Here is an 8282-nt window from a genome sequence, read left to right as displayed (position 1 = left end):
GTTCCACATAAAGCACAGCTCAAGAACCATTATTAGAACTGTTTTTAAAGAGTGCATATGACACTTTTCACACGGCTTACGTAAATGTTGAACAAATAATAATTCCTCGAAAAGAAAAAAAAAACCCGACTGGATGCTTAAGTGTCACTCTTAAAAATGTCTGTAAACTGCATGTAGCTTACTGTATAAAAGCCCACCTTGGAAAGCCAAACACGAAACACCCAGGAGAATTGTGATCTTACTCTTATTCTTACACAAAAATCAACAAGTTCAACAACTCAATGTTTTGATAAACGTGTTGAAAAAGGGAAACTTTACTTTATACAACAAAAGCAGTTTAAGTGATTCTTCGCATTGGGCTGTTCCAAAGTGAATTAATTCTGTTTTCAAGAAGCCATCACCAAGTGTACCAGTTACCACCATGTACAGTAACCATGACAATGGGCTATTCCTGTTGAAATCCATACACCCTCTATGGAAGACATGACCTTAATCTTCCACACAGGGAGTGTGAATTTCAAATGGGGTTACCTAAATGGGTGGTTCTATTTGAAATCTACACACCCGGTGTGGGAGATTAACATGCCTACAGTGGCGGCGCCAGGATTTTTTTTTTTTTTTTTGGGAGGGGCATTGAGGTAGACTGGCCCCCAGTCTCGGTTCGGTTCCATCTCTGGATAATGTAACAATAAATAATTACATAATGCCCTATGAAAAAAATGCCAAAGTCCTCTACCCCCCCTTATTTTGTTCAATGCCAAAACCCATTCCTCTTCATCCACAAATCGACGCCACTAATTACACCCACCACAGTCAACCATGCAGCAATATATAGAAATATACTCGTATTATAAGTGAACGCGAAAGTCCATTGAGCGCTGATTGCCCCCAGTCTCGGTTCGGTTCCATCTCTGGATAATGTAACAATAAATAATTACGTAATGCCCTATGAAAAAATGCCAAAGTCCTCTACCCCCCCCCCCTTATTTTGTTCAATGCCAAAAACCCATTCCTCTTCATCCACAAATCGACGCCACTAATTACACCCACCACAGTCAACCATGCAGCAATATATAGAAATATACTCGTATTATAGGGTAGCTGCAGGTAATATGGGACAGCAGGTAATATGGGACACCTGTTTTCATTTTAACAAAAAATAGCTTAGAGAAGGTAAACACTTTAAGTTGATTTGTTAAGTGTTTAGAGACATCAATTGTGCTTCTAGAAATGCAGTTTTGGAGTCTGTGTATCAAACTCTTGGAAATCAATGCCAAAAGAGTGAAATTGCCCAAAAATTATGTCGTTTTTTTGGCCTGATATAAAATCAATGACGTCACATTTTATGATTGTGTATCCAAAACTCTGGTACTGAGGGGCATTTGTCATTTTTATGATCTTTAGGTGATGGGTTAAGCTTATCGGCAGGTAAAATTCCACTGACAAGTGGCACTTTCCTTTTATAAATGATTATTTTCTCTGATTTTCAACTGAATGTGTGCAGGTAATATGGGACACATAGGAAATTGTGTGCATTGTCAATGCGAAAAGCAAAACTATTTAGAAAATTGAATTTTCTTGTAGAAATTTGCATTTAACATTCAAAATCATGTAACAAAAATGTTTTTAGAACAAAAGAGTGATTTTCTGAACTTTTGATTTTCACCATAGAGATAATACAGTGTCCCATATTACCTGCACATGCAGGTAATATGGGACACTTGACGATGACGTCATTTTGACGCCATAGCGTCCAAACAAACATAAAAACAAGGTAACATTGCCTGTTTTATTAATCTTAAAGGACAGGTTGTTCATCATAACAATCTCTTGTGGGCATATCTTCTTTAGTTTTTATGCAAATAAGCTAAACGTCCTTAATGGTCCCATATTACCTGCAGGTACCCTAAGTGAACACGAAAGTCCATTGAGCGCTGATGTATTGGGTTGATTTTTGGTTGATTTTTAATGCTATGTAATCTACATTACCAGTCGTTCTCCATGGACCCGAGGGAGGGTCTAGCATTGAGGGGGAAAAGTGAATTTCAGGGGGAAGGGCAAAATCAACAAATTTTGGGCAAAATTGCACCAAAAAGGAGACATTTTCGTAATTTTGGGTTTTTACTGAGGGAAACTGGGGCGGGGGGCAAGAGTTTTGACGGGGGGGAGGGCATTTCCCCCTATCCCCAGCTCCCTGGCATGGCGCCGCCACTGCATGCATAGAGGGTGTATGGATTTCAATCGGAATACCACATTCAGCAACTCGGTACCTGCTGGTGACAGATTCTCTAGAAAATATTGTCCGTTGAAACATGACTTCTCTTAACAAGAAAGCTGTGAAAGTTAAATTAATGGTTGGAGATTCCTTGTAAAACAAATAGGGATTGTACATTAAAACTGCGGATAAATTAGTTAAATGTCAACTCGGTACCTGCTGGTGACAGGTATTCTAGAAAATTGTGTCCGTTTGTTTCAAAGATTGAAGATGAAATCAACCCCGCTTTAAACACTGGTTATATCACGCAAAACCTCCAACAATATTATAACGGCAAAACAAAAATCAACGGCAAACAACAACACAGAACACTGAACACTGGTTATATCACGCAAAACCTCCAACAATATTATAACGGCAAAACAAAAATCAACGGCAAACAACAACACAGAACACTGAACACTGGTTATATCACGCAAAACCTCCGACAATATTATAACGGCAAAACAAAAATCAACGGCAAACAACAACACAGAACACTGAACACTGGTTATATCACGCAAAACCTCCAACAATATTATAACGGCAAAACAAAAATCAACGGCAAACAACAACACAGAACACTGAACACTGGTTATATCACGCAAAACCTCCAACAATATTATAACGGCAAAACAAAAATCAACGGCAAACAACAACACAGAACACTGAACACTGGTTATATCACGCAAAACCTCCAACAATATTATAACGGCAAAACAAAAATCAACGGCAAACAACAACACAGAACACTGAACACTGGTTATATCACGCAAAACCTCCAACAATATTATAACGGCAAAACAAAAATCAACGGCAAACAACAACACAGAACACTGAACACTGGTTATATCACGCAAAACCTCCAACAATATTATAACGGCAAAACAAAAATCAACGGCAAACAACAACACAGAACACTGAACACTGGTTATATCACGCAAAACCTCCAACAATATTATAACGGCAAAACAAAAATCAACGGCAAACAACAACACAGAACACTGAACACTGGTTATATCACACAAAACCTCCGACAATTATTATACCGGCAAAACAAAAATCAACGGCAAACAACAACACAGAACACTGAACACTGGTTATATCACGCAAAACCTCCAACAATATTATAACGGCAAAACAAAAATCAACGGCAAACAACAACACAGAACACTGAACACTGGTTATATGATATCACGCAAAACCTCCAACAATATTATAACGGCAAAACAAAAATCAACGGCAAACAACAACACAGAACACTGAACACTGGTTATATCACGCAAAACCTCCAACAATATTATAACGGCAAAACAAAAATCAACGGCAAACAACAACACAGAACACTGAACACTGGTTATATCACACAAAACCTCCGACAATTATTATAACGGCAAAACAAAATCAACGGCAAACAACAACACAGAACACTGAACACTGGTTATATCACACAAACCTCCGACAATTATTATAACGGCAAAACAAAATCAACGGCAAACAACAACACAGAACACTGAACACTGGTTATATCACGCAAAACCTCCAACAATATTATAACGGCAAAACAAAAAACAACGGCAAACAACAACACAGAAATGCAATTGCATTAATCTAAATGCAATTTATAAAAAGTATAATATTATAGGCTAGCCTAGAAATAGAAACACAGCTAAAAAATATGGGTCTTCTGTGTAATATAAGTACTGAACACTTCTGATCTGATGAAATCATGTAGACCTTCGTTCTATCCTTCTCAAGTCAAAGTCAAAGTTCACAGAAAATACAAACATGTTTTTAAAACGTTATAAACGTGTTTTGGTTTTGATCAAAACGTTTTCATAACATTTAAATGTCGGGTTATAGGAAAATTATCAAAACTTTGTTCGTTTTACATGTATGTGTATGTGAAAAAACACAACAACAACATTTAAAAAATGTGGTCAAAATGTTATTGTAAAATATTTTTGGGCAAACTAGGTTTGCAAAATATTTTGTCAACACTTAAATTATGTTCGAATGTTTTGAAGCAAGTTTCAGTACCTTTTCAGTACCGTACCCTTTATATTTAATCCGACACATAGGAAACGTTTTCGGTAAAACGTTATGTGTTTGCTGAGTTGGTATTGGTCAGTGAGCAGCACTGAAAACCAAATCCGAGTCACAGTGACTCATAAACACGAGTCCAGCCCTATGTCTAAAATGACCTAATTAAATGAGTCAATAAAATGTTTTATTGACTCACTTAACTGGGTCATTTTAGACATAGAGTCAGTGTGACTAACAAAGATGAGTCCAGCCTTGACTCACATGGGTGAGTCAAGCTATGTCTAAAATGACCCAATTAAATGAGTCAGTAAAATGTTTTGACTCACTTAACTGGGTCATTTTAGACATAGAGTCAGTGTGACTAACAAAGATGAGTCCAGCCTTGACTCACATGGGTGAGTCCAGCTATGTCTTAAATGACCCAGTTAAACGAGTCAGTCAATGTGACTAACAAAGATGAGTCCAGCCTTGACTCGCATGGGTGAGTCAAGCTATGTCTAAATTGACCCAGTTAAATTAGTCAATAAACATTGAGTCAGTGTGACTAACAAAGATGAGTCCAGCCTTGACTCACATGTGTGAGTCAAGCTATGTCTAATTTGACCCAGTTAAACGAGTCAGTCAGTGTGACTAACAAAGATGAGTCCAGCCTTGACTCACATGCGTGAGTCAAGCTATGTCTAATGTGACCCAGCCAAGTGAGTCTGTAAGGGACGCACCATTAGATTCTCAGGGGGGGCATGGGAGTTTGGGTCAGGCAGAATTTTTTTTTTCGCCGCCGAAGGCGGCGGAATTTTTTTTTTTTCGCCTCCAAGAGCACCAAATTTTTTTTTTCGCCGCCTTCGGCGGCGAAGTTATTTTTTTTTCAATTTTAATGTAAATTTGTATACAAAGTTGGGTGGGGGAAATTTTTTTTTTTTACTCATCAGTGAGGCAAAATTTTTTTTTTTGTCTCACTAGTGGGCAAAGTTTTTTTTTTCCTCACTAGTGGGCAAAGTTTTTTTTTTCAAAAAAAAACTCCCATGCCCCCCCTGGAAATCTAATGGTGCGCCCCTAAACAATCTATGATGACTGACAAAGATGAGTCATCACATGAGCAGTTTAAACTGACCCATTTCAATGGTTTGGATAGCCATCAAGTGTATTTGATAGCATGGTGACACATACTCCAGAAATTATCCTTAAAAGTACGGCCTTAAAGATGTACGGGAAGAAAATTCTAATGTATTTGTTTGAAAATATAAAATGAGTGGTGTTAAATATTGTTTTCCCTGCGTTCTGTCATCCGTGGTTTTGTTTCCTATTATTTCAACTCAGTATAATATTTACGATTTAGATCCTGAGACAATTATTACTCATCACAATAATTATTTGTTGCCCAAAGTTATTTAGTTTTATGTTTAATTATGATTAGTTGCACTGAGTTTTAATATAATAAACTGAGTCAGCGTGACTAACAAAGATGAGTCCAGCCTTGACTCATATGTCTAAAGCAGGTTGGTCTATAAACTAACCCAGTTTCTATAGTTTTAGTAGGTATGTCACAGTGGCTGCACAATAATTCTGTCATACTGTGCACGCATACATAACAGTGAATCAAAAAGCGCGCGGATCAAAGTTGGCCAATTTTTGAAAACATACATGTCAAAAAACGATTTCCTCGTTATGTTTCATTGATCACAATAATTTGTCTTTTTAATATATGGTAGGTGAAACATTTCCTAAATCACTATCAACTCCGCCGAAATTAAACACTGCCTAGTTTAAGAGTTAAGACCTGTTTTATGAATTTTTTAGATCGTCCATAAATCAATAAATATAGGTCTCTCGAAATAGAGGACCTAGTACCACCGGTCTGAAATACCAGTGTTTGTTATCATGTATTTTTTTTCCTTGGACAATGAGTGAAACACTTCCCTATACCAATTGAAAACTCGGTGCACTTAGGCAATTAACTGCAGTTTCTTTATTCAACATCACAGCAGGTTCATATTTGACAAAATCATGCTGTATGAATAAAACATAAATAAAACATTGAAAAAAGTAAAATTACATATGCCTAATTAACATAAGAATGGCATAAATATATAATTAGATGTAATTAGCTAATTTGCATAATTAATGACTTTTTGTGTATTTTTTGTTACCAAATGAAAGAACTTTGGGTACTTATGTGTGCAAAAAACGCATCCTCATATCATGTACGGTTCTCTGTTGGCATTATTTTTGCATATTAATTAGCTGGACTTTAGCTTTTATTTGTCTGCAGATTGGTCAAAATGGCTAAAATTGTATATTTGGTGGATTTATTACATTTATTCGAGGAGAGATTTTTAATCTTGTTTTCTTTAACGAAGTCCGGAAAGATATGCAATTAATCTGTGATACTTAAATCAATGCTACCTTTTCAAGTAACTGTCCGAATAAGCATTACAAATCCCAAAAATTACCATTTTGCCATTTATAGCAATTTGTGGCAGGTTTTCACCCGATTTCCGGGTATCTTCAAGTTGACGTTACATCACTTTGCATTATCCGATTTTAATTCTGTTTTTTGTTTTTTGAAGCATTCATAACGATGATTCAATTAAAAGCGTCAAATAACATGTTTCTGCTGCGCTTATTTTTGGGGTGATATACCTAGTTTTAGGCTACATTGTCTAAGTCTAGTCAATATCCATTAATTTTACTAACGAGATGAGTGATTTGATACAGACAAGACTACATTAGATGAGTCACAATCATTTGATATTGCTGTTGAAACCACTTTGATGAATCCATGTGACTCATTTTGAGTTAAGTATAGTCAATATCTATCTGACTTACCATGATGTGTCATTTGATACAGGCCAACTAACCTAGATGAGTCACATTTGGTTGGCATTGATTCCTGAGCTAATTTTGATGAGTCCATTTTGATGTCGGAGCCATTTGATACATCTAGATGAGTTGCTTCTGGTTGATCATTGTTGCTGGACTCATATTGATGCTCGCTACGACTCAATTAGTCTAGTCAATATCCTTTTGACTGTGCTGAATGAGTCATTTGATATATATTGACTAATCTAGATGAGTTACCTCTGGTTGTCATTTTTGCTGAACTCCTATTGATGAGTCCATGTGACTCCCTTCGACTCACTTAGTCTAGTCAACATCCCATTGACTATGCTGAATGAGTCATTTGATACAGATTGACTAATCTACATTAGTCGCATCTGGTTGTCATTGTTTCTGTACTCATATTGATAAGTCCATGTGACTCACTCAGTCTAGTCAATATCCCTTTGACTATGCTGAATGAGTCATGTGATACAGATTGACTAATCTGCATGAATCATATCTGGTCATTGTTGCTAGACTCATATTGATGAGTCCACATGACTCACTTATTCTAGTCAATATCCCTTTGACTATGCTGAATGAGTCATGTGATACAGATTGACTAATCTGCATGAGTCACATCTGGTCATTGTTGCTGGACTCATATTGATGAGTCCACATGACTCACTTATTCTAGTCAATATCCCTTTGACTATGCTGAATGAGTCATGTGATTCAGATTGACTAATCTACATGAGTCACATCTGGTCATTGTTGTGGGATTCATATTGATGAGTCCACATGATTCACTTAGTCTAGTCAATATCCGTTTGACTATGCTGAATGAGTCATGTGATACAGATTGACTAATCTACATGAGTCACATCTGGTCATTGTTGCTGGACTCATGTTGATGAGTCCACATGACTCACTTATTCTAGTCAATATCCGTTTGACTATGCTGAATGAGTCATGTGATACAGATTGACTAATCTACATGAGTCACATCTGGTCATTGTTGCTGGACTCATATTGATGAGTCCACATGACTCACTTATTCTAGTCAATATCCGTTTGACTATGCTGAATGAGTCATGTGATACAGATTGACTAATCTACATTAGTCGCATCTGGTTGTCATTGTTGCTGGACTCATATTGAT

At 36.8% G+C, this 8282-nt stretch overlaps 1 pseudogene; it reads right to left on the bottom strand.

The window, feature by feature from the left end:
• Positions 1 to 5411: 5411 nt before the first annotated feature.
• On the bottom strand, positions 5412 to 5497 carry LOC140140174 (small nucleolar RNA U3; annotated as a pseudogene).
• Positions 5498 to 8282: the final 2785 nt, after the last annotated feature.

The sequence above is a fragment of the Amphiura filiformis genome, chromosome 18 (genome assembly GCF_039555335.1).
Source record: "Amphiura filiformis chromosome 18, Afil_fr2py, whole genome shotgun sequence".
NCBI classification, from domain to species: Eukaryota; Metazoa; Echinodermata; class Ophiuroidea; order Amphilepidida; family Amphiuridae; genus Amphiura; species Amphiura filiformis.
The sequence above is the reverse complement of the archived record's forward strand: the minus strand, read 5'-3'. Positions and strand labels throughout refer to the sequence as shown.